Here is a 25,759-nt window from a genome sequence, read left to right on the forward strand (position 1 = left end):
ACAACAAAAGCACAAATATGGTCTTTTTGAACAAAAATCAACACTTGTAAACAAAGCAATATCATATGCATGTTTCTGTTCTACCATTAGACAATGAATGGGGACACGTGCACAACCAGGGGTGTAACACAGGGCCCTGCTGCTCCATCCATTTGGCAGGGTGGCACTCATGTCTGTTGTGATATAAATTCAGTGGAGAACAACAAGCAAAACAACTGGCAGCTTGTGGAAGTTGCTTTATTACCCCGAGTATAAAAAAACATACCTGCAACATTATCTGATTTAAAATGTGTAGTGGAAAGGGCCTACCGAAAATGTGCCTTCTGGGCTCTAGCTTTCTCAGACTATTAGAGGGAAGTTAGAAAGAAGAGGGACAACTGCATAGGTTAGACAGCACAGAACGGTGAAGCCACTAAGGGCAAGGCAGAAAAAGCACTGGCGAGGAGGGCAAGACAGGGAGTCAAGTAGGAAAGTGAAAAAAGAAAGGGGAAGGTGACAGGTGAGAGTGAGGGAAGAGGCATCCAAGAGACAGGCCCATGAAGCTTCTGCGATGAAGGTGTGCACCCATTCAGCCCATGGCCAAATAATATATATGATATATGGGAGACTCAGGGACCCCTTCTCACATTCTGCAGGGATGCACATCATTTTGTGCTACGCCACAGTACATGCAACATAACACAGGTAGCGTTCTCCCAAGTCCACATTTATACATAGATACATTTGTACGTCACTTAAACGAGCTATTTTGTCCCAGTCGGTATTAGTATCTATACTAGATGGCTCAATTTAACCAGGGCACGACATCTGAATACTAGAATTTCCCTTGACAAATCATTGTTTTCAGGTGTTCCAGCCAACAGAGCAAACTAAAGTGATCAAAAACCACAAATGCTAGTATGTGCAGATTTTTAACTGAATGCTTTGGCATGAAAACCAAGGTGCCTGGTGGCCTGGATTTATTTGATGGCCCATATGTCCCGTAGGCAGAATGTCCTGGGACAGAAAATTGTGGCAGCTTTTAGGCACTCATCAGGTAAATATGCTGAGAGAGTCGCAGGGGAATGTGCAGCAGCTTAGGAAGACAGAAGGACTAGGGGGTGAGAAGCAGCACCAGGTGGGAAACCTGCAAGTGCAGGGTAAAAAGGCAGGTAGGCAAGAAAAACCTTGGTGAGGTTCAGTTCTTAGCAGGACTGGCTTTAGGGCGGTGTGACCAGTGCGGCCCACTAAACGGTGACCCGGAGGGTGGATACTGACCTCAGGGGGGAGAGCTGTGTTTAGCAATAACATGATTTAAAAGCAGCTGCTGCCGAGTTCCTTGTGAGTGGAGCTTTCAAGCAGCCATACTAAATGTCAAGATACCTCTTGTGATTAAAGTTCCTGCTGGGAAGAGAGATGGGAATTTTGTCTAATGGCAGTTTTGACTCACCATAATGTAGCACTGAGGGTTAGTATGCCTGCTGCAAAGAACAGGTATGTATTTTTTGTGGATAGCTGAGTCTTTACCAGCACTTAAGAACAAATGAAATGTATGGAAGAGAGGGGATATGGAGATATATAGGGCACGTTTGCTGGGTGGTAGTGAGAGAATCTGAGGAGAAGGTCATGGGAGGGCACCAAAAGAGATTTGTGGCACGAGGCACCACCAGCGTAAAAGCCGGCCCTGATACTTAGGGTGTGGGTTTTAGAGCAGGTGCTGGACATGGCTGTCAAGGGCAACCAGTCTAAGTCAGATGGAATGTTTCCCATTGCCAAAGAGAGTTGATGAAGTTGCTCTGCCCTTCTTGTTACTTTATGAGCTTGCACTTTGCAAAGCAGGTAAAAGATTTTCCCTGTGTTTTTTGCTAGAGGGAAGTGATAATGGTCTGGTGAATAATAAATATACACGCTGTGGTGAGATTCAGGAAACATCTACAACTAATGTGGGTTCAGTTAATACACATTAGAGCAGAGGAGTCCAGTGTTGGTCCAAGAGTGCTTAATCCACGCAAACTTTTCAGGATAACCACTTACTATGTAAATGATTCTTATTTAAATTTATTATATGTCATTTTACCTTATTAGGAAAGGGTCAGCCTCTCACCATTTGGAATGTGGGCAGCACCGAAAATGGGATCACACTGATCGTGAACAAGTGTATAAGTTTAATAAAGAGGTATATGACCTGCTGTTCAAAAATCGATCTTAGAAGAAAGAATATGATACACAAAGCTTTTCTTAACGGTTTTTATATCTATCCATGAAAAGAGATGTATAATCTTATGAATTCTTTAAATTTCTGACTTTACTATTGCTAATAGGGCTGTTTTGTTAAGATCGTGATTTGAACAGGATCAAGAAAAACAATTTTAGTGTCAAAGTTTTATAAAATTTTAAAGCGACTATCCGATTTGCATTTGCCTCACTCACAAAGTTTTACTCGAATATAGTACAAATAAATAGCTAGTTTAACTTGTGTCTCTTTAGCAGTTGCTGATGTGTGTCCTAAAAGAAGCATCTATCGAATCAGTGTTTGAAAGAGGATGACCTATTTCCACCCCCCAATAGGCATAAGCCTCGGTTTCACAGTCACCAGGAAATGAAGAAAACCATTTAAAACAAAAATTGGCATTACTCTTAAATTTTGAGTTTATGTACACATGATTGTTTTTATTCACCTAGGCTTGACTATGTTTATTTTTTACACCTTATGTGAGAAACCTATTTGCGTGACAAAACATTCCAGATTATTTGCTTTCAGATTACCTACATTTTGTCCAATATGGGGCGCGACGAGGAGGGAGGGAGTCTATACAGTGCTTCATTTGAGCTGTTGGTTTCTGGTACTTGGCACAGGCACTTAAATTTTAACACCGGCACTTATGACACTCTCCCACATGGTGGCGCTCTTTGTCTTATTTTGAGATTAGAACAAAAACAGTTGTTTAATAATTCAATATACATTGAGGACGACTAATACCTACAGCTGAGTCCCCCCAAAAAGTTTAAAACAAGCATTGACAATGCAATGGTCTCGGCATTATTAAAGGTAGAGCTATTGGCATTGCTCATGACATTTTTTTTCTTTTTTTTACATCATAAATAAATGGCATTGTCATTTATATTGCCAATAGCTTAATCACTTGCATATGCGAGACCTATTGCATTTGCACCCACACACACACACACAGAGCCACACACACACACACACACACACACACACAGCCCCACACACACAGAGCCCCCCCACACACACAGAGCCCCCCCCCCACACACACACAAAGCCCCATACTCACAGAGAGCCACACACACACACAGAGAGCCCCCCACACACACAGTGCCCCACACACACGCACAGAGCCCCACACACACACACAGAGCACCACACACACACACAGAGCCCCACACACACACACAGAGCCCAACACACACACACCAAGCCCCACACACACACAGAGCCCCCCACACACACACAGCCCCCACACACACACAAAGCCCCCCCCACACACACAGAGCCCCCCCATACACACAGAGCCCACCACACACACAGAGCCCACCACACACAGAGCCCCACACACACACAGAGCCCCACACACAGAGCCCCACACACAGAGCCCATCACACACACACAGAGCCCCCCACACACACAGGCCTCGATCTTCATCATATCTCGGACATTTGTTAAGGCCGCTTCCAATAGGCCTGGGGACGTGTGGTACGTTTTCAGATTGCCTATGTGCAGGGGCATAGTGAACCCACCCCACTCCTTGCTTCAGGAACTACAGCGAGGTGAAGTACTTGATGGGCCTCTTCTGTCTGCAACTCTGTCGACAAAGGCTCAGCTCATAATGTGAAAACGTGGATGAGTAAATAAGTGAAGGAATGTGTGAATGGCTGGATGATTTAGTGAAAGGATCAATGAAAGAGTGAATGGATAATGAAAGAAAGGATGGATGGATGAGTGAATGAGTGAAAGTATGTATGAGAGAAAATGTAAATAGATGTATGTATGGGTGGAAGGGTAGATGGATGGGTAAAAGGGTGGATGGGTGTGTGAAATGATGGATGGATGAGTGAAAGGGTAGATGATGGGCAAGTGAATGGATGAGTGAAAGGACGGATGGATTGATGAATTGATAAGTGGAAGGGTGGATGGATGGATGAGTGAAACAGTAGATGTAAGGATTGATGAGTGAGTGAAAGGGGGTAGATGGACAAAAGGATGGATAGATGAGTAAAGAAGTGAACGGGTGGATGGATGAGAGAGCAGATGTATGGATGGGTGAAAGGATGGATGAGTAAAAGGGTCAATGGATGGATTCATGAATGGGGATGGAGAGAGAAAGTGAGGATGAATGACTGAAAAGGGTGACTGGGTGGAAGGATATGTGACTGGGTGGATGGATGAGTAAGTGAAAGGATGGCTGGATGGGTGAAAGGGTAAATGGCTGGATGGATGAATGAAAAGATGGGCAGATGGAAGAGTGGATGGATGACTGTACCGATGGATGAAGTGAAAGGGTGGATGGATGAATAATGGCTGGATGAGTGAAAGGGTGGATGGAGGGATGGATGAGTGAATTGATAGATGGAAGGATACATGGTGGATATGTTTGCAAATGATTGAATATGTTTGGATATAGATGGGCACACAGATGGAAGTACAAAATGAATGGTGAAACACTGAATGATAGATAAAAGAATGATTACAACTTTTAGCACCCATTATCTTAAGTAACATTTCCTATACATTGACTTTCACGTTTATGAGTCATTGTCTCTATATAATGTGTGTGTGATATAACGCACTCCGACACTTAGCCCTACATACTTGGGATGAGTAACGCTATAAAATAAATTAAATACACATGAGAGACGGTCTATGTGAAGATGAGGGGCACCATTGGAGGGTTGTAGCAAGGCTGGACTGGGCATCAGGTGATTTCCTGGGACACTGGAAAGGGGGAGACCGGTTTTGTTACTGGGGGCTGGCACTGCAAAGTTCCTTGTATATCCAGTAGTTTTCAATCAACAATAAAAGTGGCCCCACTTATTTGCAGGTGCGGTTCATCATTGTCTGGTGACTAATATACCTGCTGGAGTGAGATGCAAGTTTTGAATCGTCTACAGTAGCAAGCTGCGGGCATACTGAAAAACCGTGAGGTGCACAATTGTCACAACCTACTATATACTTATTTAGACTTGTACTTAAGTGGTTGTCTATATAATTACTTATATACTATTGCTCGGCCTCTTCTGATGTGTCTGTAAATCTTACCTTTTGTCCTGAATTTTTGTCCTGAATATTTACACTCACCGCCCTAAATTTGCACCCATGCCAGTTGGTCACCCTGCTCAGAAAACACGGGCAACGTGGGATACTAACTCGAACAAAGACAAATAGCATTGCTCAGAACAAACATGTAAAACTGGAGACCAGTGGCAAGCAATGGAAAGAATAAAGATTGAGACAGTGATAGTAACTCAAATGCGGACAAAAGACTGACACTGTCCGAGACAAATGAAAGACACAGCTTTTAAAGCAATGGTAAAGCTGAAGGACTTAACAACTGATAACAGTGATAACATATATGGAGAGTGCTGGACCCCGGGACGATGGACCCAGTAAACTGGCACTGGTAAGCAGTAGTGCGACTCGGGTAGTGCTACTGCGAAAACAAGGGCAAACCAAGCTGGAGGCCAGAGACAAACACAGGGGAGCAATGTACGTTATAGCTAAGAAAGAAAACAACTGAGACAAACACAAGGGAGCAATATGTCATTAAAAAACAAGGGAACACCTGGAGACCAGAGACGGACACTCGCAGTTGTTCTGAAAACGTGAAAAAAATTAAATGAGAGACCAAGACAGGTATAGGCTCTAAAAAACACACAGGCAGGGGGAGGAACATTTAATTGTGCGTGGGGCGGGTGGTTACCAGGCAGTGGGAGACACCTGTGATTCAGCGCAAAGAGGCGTTACTTACTTGGTGCCCTCCATGACGCATTTCAAGGAGGGGAAGCAGAGACTTCTTCCATGCCAACCTCACCTTTTAAATACTGTTAAGGGTTTGTCAGAAAGGCTGGGTCCAGTGCTTGAAATTAAAATATAGAAGTGCACGTCCTCTACCAGAATACCTTTTTGGTTCTGAAAAGTGCCCGTACTAACCCATTGTGACTAGTATTGCATACCTGCTGAGAGGCTATTAGGGCTGGGCTGTGACACCACGTGCCAAGAGCAGTCTCTAAATGTCGGTAGGTGCGAGGCAGAGCACTGAGAGACGTCACATGTAGAGAGAGCCTGTGAGAGGTGTGTAGGGTCGGAGCATGTGCATGAATGGCTGTAGCCACGACTGGGAAGAACCCTTATCCTTACGCCCCCTCCCTTTTGTCCCCCTTGTGGGGTGCTACGGACGGAGGCTCCCCTTCGTGTGGAAGGGGCGGCAGACGGAGGCCCGTGTTTGGGGGTGCAGAACAAAGACAAATAGCATTGCTCGGAACGAACATGTAAAACTGGAGACCAGTGGCAAGAAATGGAGAGAAAAAATATTGAGACAGTGATAGTAAATCAAATGCAGACAAAAGACAGACACTGTCCGATACAAATGAAAGACACAGCTTTTAAAGCAATGGTAAAGCTGAAGGACTTAACAACTGATAGCAGTGATAACATGTATGGAGAGTGCTGGACCCCAGGACGATGGACCCAGTAAACTGGCACTGGTAAGCAGTAGTGCGACTCGGGCAGTGCTACTGCGAAAACAAGGGCAAACCAAGCTGGAGGCCAGAGACAAACACAGGGGAGGAATGTACGTTATAGCTAAGAAAGAAAACAATGGAGACAAACACAGGGGTGCAATATGTCATTAAAAAACAAGGGAACACCCGGAGAGCAGAGGCGGAAACTCGCAGTTGTTCTGAAAACGTGAAAAAAATGAAGTGAGAGATCAAGACAGGTATCGGCTCTAAAAAACACACAGGCAGGGGAGGAACATTTAATTGTGCCTGGGGCGGGTGGTTACCAGGCGGTGGGATATACCTGCAATTCAGCGCAAAGAGGCGTCACTTACTTGGTGCCCCCCATGACGCATTTCAAGGAGGGGCAGCAGAGACTTCTCCCATGCCAACCTCACCTCTTAAATACTGTTAAGAATTTGTCAGAAAGACTGGGGCCAGTGCTTGAAATTAAAATATAGAAGTACACGTACTCTACCAGAATACCTTTTTGGTTCTGAGAAGTGCCCGTACTAACCCATTGTGACTAGTATTGCATACCCGCTGAGAGGCTATTAGGGCTGGGGCTGTGACACCATGTGCCAAGAGTGGTTTTTAAATGTCGGTAGGTGCGAGGCAGAGAACTGAGAGACGTCACATGTAGAGAGAGCCTGTGAGAGGTGTGTAGGGTCGGAGCATGTGCGCGAATGGCTGTAGCCACGTCTGGGAAGAACCCTTATCCTTGCGCCCCCTCTCTTTTGTCGCCCTTGTGGGGTGCTACGGACAGAGGCTCCCCTTCGTGTGGAAGGTGCGGCAGACGGATGCCCATGTTTGGAGGTGCACAGCTTTCATGGGGTCGTCAGCCAGGACTCGTGGTCGTTTCCGGGCCCTGCGCCCCCTCTTCCAGCTTGCGCTGAGCCCAGGCCCTGCTTCTAGTCGGAGAGGGCTCCAGCTCTGAGTCAAGGCACAAACCTTCCTCGGGCTGCCCGGACGTGACTCTCTCGAAACTTCGAGCTAGACCAGATGGCTGCTTCCGCGGAGAAGGGCTTTGTGGCCTTGCCCATGAACCCCGAAGAGCACCCGAAGTGCCAAGACCTGCTGCCACCCTACTCGGGGCGCCCATCCTATGTTTTGCAGCCGTCCCCCGTGTCCGCGCTGAGCTCCAGCCGCCTCAACACCGTGTAGCTGACAGTGCCCCCACCCCTCCGCCCAAATACTACGTGCTCTGGTCGCTCTTCAATGCCATGCTCTGTACCTTCTACTGCCTGGGCTTCGCCGCCCTCGCCTTCTCCGTCAAGGTGAGTATGGCCACGGCGACCGTGACATCTCTTTTGTACGTCCGCCTGCTCTTTGCTTCACCCATTCGGTTTCCACCCGAGTCCTCATAGTTTCAGTCGATTTCATTAATCAGGTGCGGCCACAGAAAGAAATTGTATGCAGTGGCTTCGGTCCCTGGGTCATGGGCCTCCATAGCGGACATCTTCATGGCAGCGGGAGGGGGGGTGGGAGAGACGGAAAGACCTCCGCAGTACTGGGGTCTTAGAGGGACAATGAAGAGGAAGTGACCAATACTTGAACAAGGCTGATCATCAGGAGCGTCGGAGTCAAAATCATTCAACAACAACAACAACAACAAAAATGGCCGCGCCCAAGGCTCAAAATTTTCGGATTCGGGGGCATGTTTTTTGCGTTTGAGTGACAGATGAAGTCACAGATAAAAAGAACGCGAAAAACACGCCACCGAATCCGAAAAAGACGGGGCTTGAACAGAGTGACGCCCCTCTCCTCCAATGGCTGGCCTCCGTTTAGGAAGCCAGCCAATGGAGAAGAGGGGCGGGTTCATGCCCCCTAACTAAAGAACATAAAATCTTCGGACCGATCTGCGCAAGCGCAGCCTACGACCTAAAAAAGAAAAGGGGGCGGGGTAGAAATACCTTGACCTCCTAGACCTCTTGGAGGGGTTCCGCGGAGACCTCACCTGGGTCAATAAAAGCATTTTGTTTTCCAGGGGGACTCGCACTGGATCCACGACTTCCACGGTATTTCTTTAAAGAAGAAGCATAGGCCAGTGTGCTTCACTAATGCTTAGGCCATGGGTGGGTCAGTCCCGGGGGCATTAGGAATTATAAAAAGCAGGGGGGCATAGGACCCCCCTCATGAGGCTCTTTTGAGCCTGGGGATCACCACCTTCCTAAGGCTTATCTTTTAATCTAGGAGGGCCTTTTGGACCCCCCTCCCGGCCCAGGGACCTCTAACTCCCAGGTGCCACATACAAAAATAAATTGGGGGGAAGCGCAGACCCCCAGCGCAAGGACCTTCTACCTCCCCGGGGCATAAATACATGTACAAGAGGGGATGTACATGGACCCCTTGCCCTGGGAACTACAACCTCCAGAGGGCGTTCTATAGTTTTTAAGGAGGGGGCTGCATGGACCCCATCCCGGGCCATTCTCGGCCCAGGGACTGCCACCTCCCTGGGGCAGGCCATTCGAAATCAAAGGAGGGGGACAAGTGGCCTCTCTCCTGGAGCCATACATGGCCCTGGGGACTGCCACCCCTCTTGGCCGGCTCCTTCTATGTTCCAGGGGGCCCACCTCCCGGAAATAGCTGTTTGCTCTGGCATGGTGGGAGCTTTGACAGCTCCCACCAAGTCACATCAAACATGCTGCTTCCAGCATGGGAGGGCTGATTAATGCTCTTTTCTCCATGAAACAGAGCTTTCATCTGTTTACCTGTCCACTGTCAAGCGGGCAGGGAAACAGACAAAAGGATTGCTGTCACAGACAGAGAGCTGCATGTGTAGCAGTTCCTTGCTTTCCCTCCCTGCGAGAACACGCCCCCTCCACCTTTGGCAATTTCCCACAATGCCCCAGTTCAGGACCTGGCTCTTCAGATGACCCCAGCACTCAACGAAGCCGCCTCCTATCCCCCCAGTACCTTCAGACCCTCACGGGTGAGTAGCTGCGGTTTACCAACCCTGATTGATTGATTGAGCTTAAAGAGGGAGAGTAGGGGTCAGAAACAGACAGAAATGGGCATAAAAGAGATCAGACACAAGCAGCAAGAGGCAGAATAAAGGTCAGAAGCTAGCATAAAGAGGCTAAAAAAAGGTGTGAAGCAAGCAGAAAGAGGGAAAATAAAGGTCAGAAACAGACAAAATATAGGACAGAAACGAGCAGCAAGAGGCAAAATAAAGATCAGCAAAGAGCAGAAAGAGGCAATATAAAGGACAGAAACAAGCAGCAAGAGGCTAAATAAAGGTCAGAACTGAGCAGAAAGAGCAAATTGGAGATCAGAAAGTAGCAGAAAGAGGCAAACTAAAGGTCAGAAATTGGCAGAAATAGGCACATTAAAGGTCAAAAACAAGCAGAAAGAGGCAAAATAAAGGTCAGAAACATGAAGAAAGATACTAAAAAGAGATCAGAAATGAAGAGAAAGGCAAAATAAAGGTCAGAAACATGAAGAAAGATACTAAAAAGAGATCAGAAATGAAGAGAAAGGCAAAATAAAGGTCAGAAACGAGCAGAAAGAGATCAAATAGAGATCCAAAACTAGCAGAAAGGGGAAAAAAACGAAGGTCAGAAACAAGCAGAAAGAGGCAAAATAGAGATCAGAAACTAGCAAAAAGGGACAAAATAAAGGTCAGAAACGAGCAGAAAGAGGTAAATTAGAGACCAGAAACTAGCGGAAAGAGGCAAAATAAAAGTCAAAAACAGGCAGAATGAGGCACAAATACAGATTAAAAACAATCGGAAAGAAGCCCATAATGACTCTCGTAAGCCAAGAGAGCATTATCCCGAACCAGAAGTGCACCAGGAGGAGCGTTTGCAGAGAGGATGAGAAATGGGGTGAGGCCACCGACGAGGTCTCAACAATCCGGTTGTAGGGGACTTAGTGGTGGTAACAGGAGGGGTTCTAGACCCCTAACTACTTTCATCTTCCAAGGGGACTTAATTATGGGTGGTGAGCAATAATCCGCCCAATCAAAGAAGACTATTTTGGTAAATCTGCGGAATTCCACACAGTGAAACTTCGCGATCTCCACCCAGGCCTAGCAGAAAGAGGAAAAATAAAGTTCATCAACAAACTGAAAGGGGCAAAACAAAGATCATAAGTTAGCAGAAAAAGGAAGAAAAATTAGAAGAACCCACTCAGGCACTCATGCGCTCACTCACAGACATACTCAGGGCACTCACATACCCACTCACACACCCAGTGTGACACTCACGCACTCACTCACACACCCACTGAGACACTCATGCACTTACCTGCTCTCAAAGGTTACAGGTTAAAGTTAGGCAATAGAGTTTTAAAAAAACTCAGAAATACACTGAAAAAACAAACAGTACAGGGACTTCATAGTTAGGAAATACAATTTTAAAAACCTCGTAAATTCTCTGAACACAAACAAAGGTTACAGGGATGTTATATTTAGGCTCTAATATTTAGAAACACTCAGTCACTGGATGATGTCATCAATGATGTCATTTGAGGTGTCATCAATGATGTCACTGAGCATGTCATGAGTGATGTAATATGTAATCAGCAATGCATTGCGGGTGCGTGAGTTATAGTTAGCTCTACTAACTATAACAGCGGAATTTCTCTTGTTTTATGCAAGTGAAATGTCCAACTAACTATAAAATACCTGAAACCTATGTTTTTTTCAGTAAATGTTTAAGGTTTTTTAAATCCTACTTTCTAACTATAACGTCCCTGGAACCTATGGTTTTTTCTAAGCCTGGGCAGAGTATTTGTAGTGGAGCTCTGCCTAGCTCCATGTAGTAAAAATAAACCCTCTGTGGAACTACGGGGTCTCCGCTCCGGCCTCCGGCCATCAGCAATAAAATAAAAATCTTTAAAAAAAACTTCTTACCTTGTCTTCTGCCTTACCTTCTCCTTGCCGCGGTGCCTTCCTTCTTCCTGCACCCTTCTCCTCGCGTCCCTGTAGGTATTACGTCTTCCGTGAACTCTGCATGCTCAGTTCACGCATTACGTAATACCTACACAGCGGCGAGGAGGAGGACACCGGAAGAAAGAAGGAGGAGGGAAGGCAGAAGATAATGTAAGTGGTGTTTTTTTACATTTTTGTTGATGGGGGCTAGCCTCGTACTCCACTCTGCCACGAAGGCAGAGATTTTCCCAACTTCGCGTTCCCAGAGGAGCTGGTAAATCTCTGCAAACTCTGCTGGCGGAGCGGATTACGATGCCCATGATTAGTTTTTTCAGTGAATTTCCTTTTTTTTTATTTATTAAAGGAAAGTTTTTCCAACAAACATTGTGTATCACAGTCCAACCACCTCGGAGTTTAGGTTAAGCATAAACGTAAACATTTGAGCATATGAAAAAACATCATAAAAAACAAAAAAGTAAGGTTACCAACAATCTAGATTGTCCCTTAGGTTACATATCTCTTCAAGAAAAGGAGCATAAACGAGAAAAAACAAATAGCAAAATACGGCAAGGGTAAGAGTAATATCCAAGTATAAAATAAAGAGTAAGTATTAGGAATCTAAATCATTCACTTAGATCATCTCTAATCCCTCCTTCCACTTCCGGATAGGGTCCCAGATTCTCAACCCAAGCAGCCTCCCTCTCTTACCTCTCCTTGCATATATTGCCTTTTCTAAATTGTAAGCTGCAAGCAGGCTTGCCAACCACTGCTGAAGCACCGGCGGTCTATTGTCTAACCAGACCCTAGCAATTGTTAATCTATAGACTGCCATAGCTACAAACATGAATTCACGCTGGGCAGTGTCAGGGTCTAACCTAACCCCTAATAATATTAAAGTTGGTGAGAGTGCAATTTGAATTCCTAGTAGTCTACCTAAGAACGCCTCCATACCCTGAATCAACGTGTGCAGTTGTGGACAGGTAGCAAAGATATGTACAATATCAGCCTCCGGAAAATTGCATCATGGACAAGTAGTCCCCGAGGTGCTGCCCCATTGTGCTAGCCTGGGGATATATTGTAAGTAGAGGGAATATATTGTTTTGTAATGTTGGGCCTGGAGCGGGGCAGAGCAGAGAATAGTGCACCCTAACTGCAACGACTCCTGGAACCAATGTGTTTCGATACCCAGTCTCTGAGCCCACTTATTACCCGGCGTGCAGAGATCGTCCGGTTTTCCTGTAGCTAAACACGCATAGAACCCCCTAATAGTGCAATCACCCCTTTTCCCTATTCTCTCAAGAATGTCATTATTACCAAAACCTGTGGGGCCTCCCTGCTTAGTACTCAAAAAACTTCTAACTTGTAAATATTTAAAAAAGCTCCTACTATCTACATTGTATTTGGTGAGTAATTCTGTAAATTGAACCATCCCCTCTAGATCCATAACATCACCAATCTGTACTATTCCTTTTCCGGTCCACCCCGCCATGACTGCATCTGCAAAGACTGCCTGCGGGAAGGATCTGTTGTTATATAGGCGCGTATATCTATTGAATCTCCCCAACCTATATTTTTTCAAGAATGCAGTCCAAATCTTAACGGCAGTAATAACTGTCTTGAACCTAATCCTTTTAAAATATGCAAAATCAGTACAGTTTAAAAAACAGTTTTCAACCTCTGCTCCCAAAACCACCGCATAAACATCTAAAGAGGAGCTGGTGATCCTTTGGTCTACTCCAGCACCTCCGATCAAACCCTGCATGTGTTGCAGTGCACCCACCCAATAATATAGCTTAAAGTCCGGTAGCCCCAACCACCTCTCTCTCTTGGGAGGGAAATAAACCTGTATGCACTTCTGGTTTTCCCCAGTGCCCAGATGAACCTATTTAAAATTAACTCTAATGCGTGAAACCATTTATTCTCAAAACATAAGGGGATAGCTCTAAAAAAATAAAGACATTTGGACAAAATTATCATTTTGATCACATTATTTCATCCCACTAGGGATAGATGAAGGTTATTTATTCTTTCCAAGTCTAGCTTTACCCTTATTATTAGTGGGGCGATGTTCAGTTCCACGACCCTATCTAGCTCTGCAGATATCTCAACCCCTAGGTATATTGCTGCGCTGACTACCCGGACATCATTGCAATCTGCATGGGGGTTTTTAACAACCTGAGTCTTTGACCTATTCATTCTATACCCTGAGACCCTCCCAAACCGTTCAGCTTCGAATTCCACCTCCCTGATTGCTATAGTTGGACTTGAGGTTAAGATGGCCATGTAATCCGCGTAAGCTAAAGTTTTAAATTCCTTACCACTCACTCTTAACCCCTTCGATGCTTGTGACAAGGTCAACTCGTCATGGGTGTTACCTGCGCTATGCGTTTGACGAGTTGACCTTGTCACAAACAATGGGATTTTGAAAATTGCAGCGCACAGCAGGAATGTAGTATAGCAAGGATGCGGTTAATGGGGGGATATTGATATTAGCTTCTAAACTTCGGAGCAGTGGGTCCATATAGAGTGCAAACAACAAGGGAGATGAGGGGCAACCCTGCCTAGTCCCCTTACTAATTTTGACCAGCGCCGAGTGCCCTCAGTTGACTCTAATTCTGGCTGTTGGTTCTTTATATAAAGACTCAATAGCCTTTATATAGCCTTTCCCTATTCCATACTGCTTCATTACGACCCAGAGGTAGTCCCAGGAGACCCTATTGAACGCTTTCTCTGCGTCTAAAAATAATACTGCCATAGGGTCTCCCGGGATTGCCGCAGTGTCGAACAAAGTAATAACTTGTCTGACATGCTGGGTAGTGCCTTTGCCTGGAATAAAACCATGTTGAGAGGGGCTAACCATGCTCTCAATAATTCTTGCCAATCTCCTAGCTAATATCTTGGAAAAAAAATTGCATCGCCATTCATTAGAGTAATTGGCTTGCAGGACCCAGAAACTGATGAGGGTTTCCCTTTCTTCAAGATTACCATGATGTCAGCGCCCCCCCATGACATGGGAACCGACTCCCCTTGCTGTGCCTGAGTTAAAGTGGAAAACATATCTGGAATCAACACACCTTGAAATACTTTATAAAATTCCACAGGGATCAAGTCCTGGCCAGCAGCCTTTCCAGAAGGCAGACTGCTCAAAGTTTCTATGATTTCCTCTATTTGGAATGGTCTATCTAAAGCCACCTTCTCCTCCTCTGGGAGGGAGGGTGCTGGAACATTACCTAAATACCCTGATATATTCACTTGTTCATTTCCATTATCTAGACTATAGAGATCTGTGTAGAATCGTCTAAAAACTTCCCTCACCTCTTCGGTTTGTGACACGACGTTACCCTGTTCATCTATGATCTCCTTATTAACTGATGAGGAAAGCCTCTGCCTAGTTCGAATGGCTAGTATATGGCCCACCCTCTCGCTCAGTTCGTACGCATTTTCTTTTTTGATTAAATAATTCACTGCAGCTTTGCTAGCAATACACTCTAAGGTTTCTGACTTAAGGGCAACAATTTTTAGAAGCTGCTGTTCTAATGATGCATGCAGTTGGATGCCAAGATTTAACTCTTCTTCAGCTTTGATCAAGCTTTTGATTAATTCCTCTGCCTTCTTCTTCTCCAACTTCTGTTTATGAAGTGCATAGCTCAGTGTCTCTCCCCTAGCACTAGCTTTAAAAGTGTCCCATACGATGCCTGGGTCTGCAGTCCCTCTGTCCTCCTCCCAGAAATTCCTTATCCAAATATTCATATGCTTTATATAAATTCAGTGAATTTCCAAGGTGTTTTAAATGCTAATTTCTAACTACAATGTCCCTGAAACCTATGTTTTTTTCAGTGAATTTCAAAGGTTTTTTAAATGCTAATTTTTAATTATAACATAGTAGTCTCATTTGCAGGGTGGTGGAGAAAGGTGAGGGTGCCCTCCAAACACCTCTTAGAAATCTTACTGTGTGGGATTTACTAGAGGTAACAGGAGGGGTAGTTAGCCCCCAATGTCAACCTCAGGGGTCAACTACCCGTCCTATTACCTCCAGTAAGTCCCACACAGCAGATTGCTAACTTTTCATACCAGACCACGCCCATTTCTCCACCACTCTACAAACACGCTCCCTGGCGTATTGTAAGTTGGGGAATGAATTCCCTTTTAATACTGAGGGTCCATGGGGGCCAACTTACCCACTAGGTACCTTCAGTAAGCACCACAGAGCTGGCTTGCGTAGAGGTGGTCTGAGCCCACACCCATTTTTACACCACTCTGCAAACGCGGCTCCTGTTTTGGGATCCCCCTTTCTTCTCAGCACTGCCTTGAGGAATCACTCCAAACCTTTTAAGACAGGAGCTGACCTCAGTGAACAATTTGTTTTGAAAATTTCTTGAAGATTCGTCAAACGGCACCGGAGTTATTGGCAAATCAAAATATTCTTTTTCAATGGAAACTAGGTTCTAACTATAACTAGAACCTGGCATCCACCAGTAGGATATATGTATAACCCAGTAGGTAATTATAGTTAGAACCCTGTTTCCATAGGAAAAGCATTTGTTGATTTGCTAATAACTTTGGCGTTGTTTGATGAATCTTCCTGAAATTCTCCCAAAAAAAGTCTATCCAGGTCAGCTCCTATCCTGAATGTTTCAGGGTGATTCGTAAAGCGGGGGTTGAGAAAAAAGGGGGGTCCCAAAACTTGTTTTCTCCATGTTAATTTCCATAGGAAATTCTGCTGAACGGAATTACCCCAAATTTGGCAGAAAGGTAGAGCTTGGTTCAGAAAGCGACCTTTATTTAAATGGTGTAAATCTGTTCAGTAGTTTTTGAGAAATTTAAAAAATAAGAGTAAAAAAATCAATTTCCCGTAGGAAACTTTGTGCAAGGCTACAGCTAAAACTACTGAACGGAATTACCCCAAATTTGGCACAAAGGTAGTGCGTGGGATAGAAAGCAATCTTTCTTTTAAATGGTGTAAATCCATTTAGTAGTGTCTGAGAAGTTAGAAAAATAAAAGTTTCGATATCTGGGCGGAGCTTCAAGTCCCGTGCGCAAGCTTCACTGTGATTGTCTGCTAGTAGTGGAAACCAAGACGTGTTAGCCGCCATCTTGTGGCTCGGTAGAAGCGAGTCACCCGAAAACGGAGAAACAAAGGTATAAAACAAGGGAAGGGGGCAGGGTAGAATCACCCTGACCCCCGAGGCCTGCTCAGTGGGTCTTAGAATGACCCCTATGGCCCAAAAATGTATTAAAAAAAAAAGAAAAATATAGGCTGAATTTGCGCTGGGGTCATGGGTTTTAATTTAATGAGGCCCTTGGTTTGGCTTGGTTCCGGGGGCATTTATTAAAAAATAATAGCAGGGGCTCGCAGGGGTTGCAGGTGCCTGCTGGTGTTCGCGCAGTCCCGGGGCTTCACTCATGTTGGGAGGGGGTTGTGCGGCCCCCCTCCTGGAGGTCAGTATGTGCTATACGAAATTATCAAAAAAAATTCTCTTTTTTTTATTAGGTCCTATATTGAAAGGTTGGGGGTGATTGGTGGAGCGGAGGCTGAGAAAAAAGAGGATCCCAAAACATGTTTTCTCTAAGCAGTTTCGATATGAAACCTTACAGAAGACTACAGGTGAAAATGCTGAACTGAATTACAGCATATTTGGCAGGGAGAAAGGTGATGGTCCAGAAAGCACGCTTTTGTTTAAATGGTGTAAATGTGTTCAGTAGTTTTTGAGAAATATCAAAGTTTACAGATATCGATATTTGAGAACTGTGACATGTGATTGGCTGAGGGGTTAAAAGCACATGCGTACAGCTCATTGACTGTGAACTGTCAAAACCAGGAAGTGTTGGTAGCCATTTTGTGATTTAGTCCGTTAGCTCGCATGTCTCTGTGTAGAAGCCATAGGGTCCGCAGTTTTACCTCTGTGAGGCAACACTGGCATCTGTGTGCAATATGCCTTTCACGCTGGCTCTCCTCATACCACTAGGTCGCGGCTATGGCTTTAGAAGCCCGTTCATAGGCTCCCACCTCTCTATGTTTGCAAGCTAGTAAGCTGCTGTAGGGCACAGGTGTCAGGTTGCCCCACAAGATTACCTGTTTCTTGCGGAGAGATCTCGCAGAGACGACATGAGCTATCGCCCTCACGCCCACCTTACCGCACTCTAGAATTGATAACAAGTTAGGATGAAGATGGGAATGGGGAAGGTAACTAAAAAATAGCAGGATGATGTCGGAAACGTAGTAAAGGAAGTCCCTCTGTTCGGATGAACCGTGGACACCAGCAGGACAGGGAGATAAGGAAATACCTGTTACTGATTTGCACAGACAAACTTTCTACCAATTATTAACATACACTCATGTGGAAGTCAGCGGTTACCTCATTCTTGGACATCATGGTTCAATAGCCATCTTGAGGATAGAACAAAAAGGCGTGCCACAGTAACTAGCGCTCCTGCGCAATGTACAGAAAACCAAACAGCGCTCCTGCGCAATGTACCAATATTCAAACAGCGCTCCTGCGCAGTGTACCAAAAAAGCAAACAGCGCTCCTGCGCCATGTACGAATGTTCAAGCAGCGCTCCAGCAAAAACCCAATAATAAACAGCGCTTCAGCGCGGTGTGGCAATAATAAGGGAAGACAAAATAAGCGTTCTAGTGCTTCAGGGTAAAGCAGCAATACAAGTGCACTAGCGCTAAGGCAAAGTCAATAAGTGCTCCAGCACTTCAAGATAAAGTCATGGGCACACAAACAAGCGCTCCTGCGCAGCAAAGATAATGAGGAATGAAGCGCTTCAGAATGGCAAGGCAGATGCGCGCTCCAGCGCTTCCAGGCAAGATAGACAAGCGCTGCAGAGCGGAAAGGCAAGGTCATGGACACTTCAACAAGCGCTCCTGCACAGCAAGTTGATGAGCAACGAAGAACTCCAGCGCAGCAAGGGCTACCTGAAGGACGTTCAGGAACATGGCAGGCATCCGCCAAGAGAACTGGTGAAATGTAAAGTGCCGAACCGGGGAGAAGCCGCTACTGTTATGCGGATTCCCCCGGAAGCGCTGGTGACGTAGTAGTGGTTCCGGCAAGGAAAGCTGGACCGCTAACCACTGGAAACCCTGCAGGTGAGGAGGCTCACTTCCCGCAGGAGCCGCGATCAGCCGCACACAAGCACCCAGGTAACAGGGGAAGGGGGGGGGGGGGTACAGACGAACCATTACAGCAGGTGTCCCTTTGCGAGACTGGGTGCGAACTGTTGATAAGTCCGTCGCATTAAATGAGCATTGAAAACATCCTGTAGCTCTGTCTGTGAGAGATACCTCTTTCATGCTGCTTCTCCCCACATCAGCAGGTAACGCACCCTGTTCCCATATCACCAGTATACCCCCAACAACCTTTTTGGGCCCACAAGTCTCCCTCTGCGAACCACTGGTGGGCTTGCAGGTGGTCTGGTGGGACTTCTCAGGACTGCAGTTGTATCTGTGAAACCAAGACTGGAAATATATTGCAGGTCTCTCTCTGCGAGATATCCCCTTCAGGCTCTCTCTGCCCTACATCACCACTTTTCAGCTATGCCTTTAGAAGCCAGGGGGTAAGCATGGGCGGAAAATCCGTTTCGCTCGCGGATTTTGCGGATTTTCGGGAAATTCGCAATCCGCGAGATTCGCAAATCTCCCGCAAAATCCGCAAATCCGCGAGCAGCGGATTTTGCTCGCACTGCTCGCACTGTTCGCGTGAGTTCGCGGCTTCCCAGTACAACTTCGCGCCCCGCGAATAAGTGCAAAATTGCAGAAATACGATCTAATCAAAACTGAAACTACTTACCAGGTTCAAAAGTTCAGGCTCATCATTAGCCATTTCCTGTAGTGCTTGCTGAGGGGCCCCTCCAGAGTTCAGTTGCCAGTTGCAACTATTATGTGACCCTGCTCTGAACCTCAGAATAGTTACACATATGCCACAAAGGTCCTGAATTACAGCTAAGGGAGACAAGCAGGAGCCAGGCTGGCAGTTCAAATCCATTAATCAGCCCCTAATTCATTATTGTCAGTAGGGGCAGGGCAGGTGTTGTAACTAATTTTGCAACAATGAAAGCACTTAGCAAGTGCAAAAGTTCACTAATCAGGAAGCACTAAGGAAGCAGGTGCCAGCTAAAAAAATATTCTGTGACACATTAATCAGCCCCAAATTAATTCAGGTCACTTGAGGCAGGGAAGGTGTGCTTGCGTTGCCACAATAATGTACACTGACTGGACAACCAGAGGGTGCTGTGATGAAACAGAGGGTGGCATGGGTGGGCCAGAGGGTGGCATGAGTAGTCAGAGAGTGGCAGTGGTGACAGAGAGTGGCAGTGATGAAGAAGAGTGTCCCAAACAGGCTGGACACGTAGAAACAACAAGTTCGCGAAACTTGCGACCCGACAGGTAAGTTCGCAATTTGCGACATTGTACAAAACCCTCGCGAACTGGCAGAAACCCGCGCAAACACAAAAAAAAAAAAATCCGCAAATTCGCGAGAATTCGCGGATTTTGCGGATTGCGAGTTCGCAAATCCGCAAAATTCGCGAACGCGAGATTCGCAAAATTCGCCCATGCTTACCAGGGGGTTGGCTCGCAGCTCTCTACCTTTGCGAGCTACTACACTGCTGTGCCTCTACCCATGCGAGCTAGTACGTAGCTGTTCCTTTGGGAGCGGACGTCCCATAGTTCTCCCTCTGCGAGTGGAGCGCACGGGCCGCAGGTGTCCCTCTGTGAGCCTGGATGCGAACTGTTGATAAGTCACACTATATGAGCATTGAAAAGCCATTTTGTGATTCAGTATGTCAGCTTGCATCTGTTCGAGGTAATTCTGAAAACATACCTTAGGCCCTTTTTGAGAGATACACCTTTCACGCTGTCTCTCCCTACATCAGCAGGTAATGCACTCTCTTCCCACATCACCAGCATTTTCTCAACAACGTTCTTGGGCCCCCAAGTCTCCAGCAGCACTTTGTCCGCCATCCCCACTCACTCCCCACAAACAAATGTGACAGGAACGATTTTAAATCTTGAGCCTAAGAAATTGGCTGGTGTTGTAGTTTATTAAAAATGATACTTGTGAGGTTGAACAAATAAGAATCTTAGTCATGTATCGATTTACATATAAAACTGTAGTGTAGTTTCTATAATCCCAATAGGCTCTGCGCATTGGAATAATATATCCTATAGATTTGAGGTAGGACTTAGGTCAGTAGGTCTCTATCGTATATACTAAACTTATTTGTGAGTGCCAGCTAGCTCAGTGGTCACTAGAAACTTTCTCAAATTCACAAGAAGGGATTTGTTTCTGACAACCGCATAAGCATGCCAACTTTGTTTCCCTAGGACTGGAAAGTATCTTCAGAGTCGTAGAAACAATAGATAAGAATTTCACTCAGTCAATCGTGCTTCGTTTCTACAGAGTTGGAGAGAAATAGTGAGATGGGCGTTTTCAGTAAAAGGTTTATTGAACAGTCTCATTTCTCATGCAAGAGATATGAACTGCTACAATCGTTAAACAGATTGCAAAGTATAATGCGTACAGTGAGAATAGTATTATGAAATAATACTGTAATAGCATTGTACGGTTTCTAAGCCATATAAGAATACCTACATAAATAACACAGGCTAAAATACTGAACTGAACTGCTTGCAGGCCAGGTCGCCCCCTACCGCCGAACAGCTCCACCTGTTCACCGCCCGCTGCTGCCCCGAGCGCGAGTTCGCGCCTGCTGTGCCCTGTGCCCTGCTATCACCTCTGTGTCTTGTGGTTTGCTTCAGTCTGTAATTCCTCCTTGTAATTCTGTGTATTTTGCCATATTGAACCGTTTTTGTCAAGCTGTTTTGCTCTCATCTCTTCCCCACCCCCTTCTTGCTCTGTTCCCCACTTTTCCCGCCATTACCCCTGCGACCACGCCCCCTCGCCTCCCCGCTCCCGCCTCCCAGCTGCTCCTCCCTCCCTCCCAGCCTTAAAATGGAGGCCGCTGCGCCGCATTAGGAGTGACCCTGCCCTGCTTGCAGGCCAGGTCTTCCCCTACCGCCGAACACCTCCACCTGTTCACCGCCTGCAGCTGCCCGGAGCGTGAGTTCGCACCTGCTGTGCCCTGCTATCACCGCTTTGTCTTGTGGTTCGTTTCAGTCTGTAATTCCTCCATGTAATTCTGTGTATTTTGCCATATTGAACAGTTTTTGTCAAGCTCTTTTGCAGCTCTTCCTGTATCGTAGGACATCTGCTCTTTTATTCAAAAACATCGCCTCAGTGGGCGTGGCAGGCAGGGGCAACCTGCCCCTATGAAACATGGTACTTGCAGTTCCTACTTAGTCAATAAACCCCAGTGGGTATGGCGAAATCTCACAAGTCTCTTGTAATTATTTTAATATCCAAGTGGAGGCTGAATGAGTGAATTGCTGCAATGCTCCGTACATTCTCACCAGAGCCCTCCTTTCCGTTTTGATGCTCGGGTGGGCGTCCCCCCAGTGGTAACTTTATTTCATGTTTCATAGGGGCAGGTTGCCCCTGTCTGCCACGCCCACTGAGGCGATGTGTTTGAATAAAAGAGCAGATCTCCTACTATACAGTCTGTTGCTGCATTTCATTTGAAAGGCTTTTGAAAGATTACTACCCTTCTGAAACGTGTCAAGCCAGCAATTTTAGATGAGGTGTGCTGAAGGCTGGATTGCTGAGTCTTCACGTCCAGAAGTAAACCTTCCGGGTGGGCGTCCCCACAGTGGTAACTTTATTTGTGGATGTTTAGCAGCTGACCAGGTCGCAGGGATGAACCGCCGCAGGTGTACGGATCTGGGCGCTCGGATCGCCGAGCATCAAAACGGAACGGAGGGCTCTGGCGGGAATGTATGGAGTATTGCAGCAATTCACTCATTCAGCCTCCGAATCAATCCACTTGGATATTAAAATAATTACAAGAGACTTGTGAGAATTCGGCATACCCACTGGGGTTTAATGACTAAGTAGGAACTGCAAGTACCATGTTTCAAAGGGGCAGGTTGACCCTGTCTGCCACGCCCACTGAGGCCACGTGTTTGAATAAAAGAGCAGATATCCTATGATACAGTCTGTTGCTGCATTTCAATTGAAAGGCTTTTGAAAAAGGACTACCCGTCTGAAACGCGTCAAGCCAGCAATTTTAGATGAGGTGTGCTGAAGGCTGGATTGCTGAGTCTTCATGTACAGAAGTAAACCTTCCGGGTGGGCGTCCCCACAGTGGTAACTTTATTTGTGGATGTTTAGCGGCTGACCAGGTCGCGGGGACGAACCGCCGCAGGTGTGCGGATCTGGGCGCTCAGATCGCCGAGCATCAAAACGGAACGGAGGGCTCTGGCGAGAATGTACGGAGTATTTCAGCAATTCACTCATTCAGCCTCCGAATCAATCCACTTGGATATTAAAATAATTACAAGAGACTTGTGAGATTTCGGCATACCCACTGGGGTTTCCTTACTAAGTAGGAACTGCAAGTACCATGTTTCATAGGGGCAGGTTGACCCTGTCTGTCACGCCCACTGAGGCCATATGTTTGAATAAAAGAGCAGATGTCCTACGATACAGTCTGTTGCTGCATTTCAATTGAAAGGCTTTTGAAAAAGGACTACCCATCTGAAACCCGTCAAGCCAGCAATTTTACATGATGTGTGCTGAAGGCTGGATTGCTGAGTCTTCACGTCCAAAAGTAAACCTTCCGGGTGGGCGTCCCCACAGTGGTAACTTTATTTGTGGATGTTTAGCGGCTGACCAGGTCGCTGGGACAAACCGCTGCAGGTATGCGGATATGGGCGCTCGTATCCCCGAGCATCAAAACCGAACGGAGGGCTCTGGCGAGAATGTACCGAGTATTGCATCAATTCACTCATTCAGCCTCCGAATCAATCCACTTGGATATTAAAATAATTACAAGAGACTTGTGAGATTAAGGATACTCACTGGGGTTTAATGTCAAAGTAGGAACTGCAAGTACCATGTTTAATAGGGGCAGGTTGTCCCTGTCTGCCTCGCCCACTGAGGCGATGTGTTTGAATAAAAGAGCAGATGTCCTACGATACATTCTGTTGCTGCATTTCATTTGAAAGGCTTTTGAAAAAGGACTACCCGTCGGAAACGTGTCAAGACAGCAATTTTAGATGAGGTGTGCTGAAGGCTGGATTGCTGAGTCTTCACGTGCAGAAGTAAACCTTCCGCGTGGGCGTCCCCACAGTGGTAACTTTATTTGTGGATGTTTAGTGGCTGACCAGGTCGAGGGGACGAACCGCCACAGGTGTGCGGATCTGGGCGCTCGGATCGCCGAGCATCAAAACGGAATGGAGGGCTCTGGCGAGAATGTACGGAGTATTACAGCAATTCCTTGTTCAGCCTCCGAATCAATCCACTTGGATATTAAAATAATTACAAGAGACTTGTGAGATTTGGGCATACCCACTGGGGTTTTATAACTAAGTAGGAACTGCAAGTACCATGTTTAATAGGGGCAGGTTGCCCCTGTCTGCCACGCCCACTAAGGCGATGTGTTTGAATAAAAGAGCAGATGTCCTACGATACAGTCTGTTGCTGCATTTCATTTGAAAGGCTTTTGAAAAAGGACTACCCGTCTGAAACGAGTCAAGCCAGCAATTTTAGATGAAATGTGCTGAAGGCTGGATTGCTGAGTCTTCCCGTCAAGAAGTAAACCTTCCGGGTGGGCGTCCGCACAGTGGTAACTTTATTTGTGGATGTTTAGCGGCTGACCAGGTCGCGGGGATGAACCGCCGCAGGTGTGCGGATCTGGGCGCTCGGATCGCTAACTATCAAAACGGAATGGAGGGCTCTGGCGAGAATGTACGGAGTATTGCAACAATTCACTCATTCAGCCTCCGAATCAATCCACTGGATATTAAAATAATTACAAGAGACTTGTGAGAATTTGGCATACCCACTTGGGTTTAATGTGTAAGTAGGAACTGCAAGTGCCATGTTTCATAAGGGCAGGTTGCCCCTGTCTGCCACGCCCACTGAGGCGATGTGTTTGAATAAAAGAGCAGATGTCCTACGATACAGTCTGTTGCTGCATTTCATTTGAAAGTATTTTGAAAAAGGACTACCCGTCTAAAACGCGTCAAGCCAGCAATTTTAGATGAGGTTTGCTGAAGGCTGGATTGCTGAGTCTTCACGTCCAGATTTAAACCTTCAAGGTGGGTGTCCCCACAATGGTAACTTTATTTGTGGATGTTTAGCGGCTGACCAGGTCACGGGGACCAACCGCCGCAGGTGGGCAGATCTGGGCGCTCGGATCGCGAGCATCAAAACAGTACGGAGGGCTCTGGCGAGAATGTACGGAGTATTGCAGCAATTCACTCATTCAGCCTCCGAATCAATCCACTTGCATATTAAAATAATTACAAAAGACTTGTGAGATTTCGGCATACCCACTGGGGTTTCATTACTAAGTAGGAACTGCAAGTACCATGTTTCATAGGGGCAGGTTGACCCTGTCTGCCACGCCCACTGAGGCCATGTATTTGAATAAAAGAGCAGATGTCCTACGATACAGTCTGTTGCTGCATTTCATTTGAAAGGCTTTTGAAAAAGGACTACCCGTCTGAAACGCGTCAAGCAATCAATTTTAGATGGGGTGTGCTGAAGGCTGGATTGCTGAGTCTTCACGTCCAGAAGTAAACCTTCCGGGTGGGCGCCCCCACAGTGGTAACTTTGTTTGTGGATGTTTAGCGGCTGACCAGGCCACAGGGACGAACCGCCGCAGGTGTGCGGATCTGGGAGCTCGTATCCCCGAGCATCAAAACCGAATGGAGGGCTCTGGCGGGAATGTACGGAGTATTGCATCAATTCACTCATTCAGCCTCCGAATCAATCCACTTGGATATTAAAATAATTACAAGAGACTTGTGAGATTTTGGCATACCCACTGGGGTTTAATGTCTAAGTAGGAACTGCAAATGCCATGTTTAATAGGGGCAGGTTGCCCCTGTCTGCCAAGCCCACTGAGGCGATGTGTTTGAATAAAAGAGCAGATGTCCTACGATACAGTCTGTTGCTGCATTTCATTTGAAAGGCTTTTGAAAAAGGACTACCCGTCTGAAACCTGTCAAGAAAGCAATTTTAGATGAGGTGTGCTGAAGGCTAAATTGCTGAGTCTTCACATGCAGAAGTAAACCTTCCGGGTGGGCGTCCCCACAGTGGTAAA

At 46.2% G+C, this 25,759-nt stretch overlaps 1 protein-coding gene across 1 annotated transcript in view; it reads right to left on the reverse strand.

The window, feature by feature from the left end:
• Positions 1-25,759, reverse strand: part of PKNOX2 (PBX/knotted 1 homeobox 2) — a 1,229,177-nt gene that overhangs the window by 488,113 nt on the left and 715,305 nt on the right. The gene's annotated exons all lie outside the window — the stretch shown is intronic.

The sequence above is a fragment of the Lissotriton vulgaris genome, chromosome 2_1 (assembly GCF_964263255.1).
Source record: "Lissotriton vulgaris chromosome 2_1, aLisVul1.2, whole genome shotgun sequence".
NCBI classification, from domain to species: Eukaryota; Metazoa; Chordata; class Amphibia; order Caudata; family Salamandridae; genus Lissotriton; species Lissotriton vulgaris.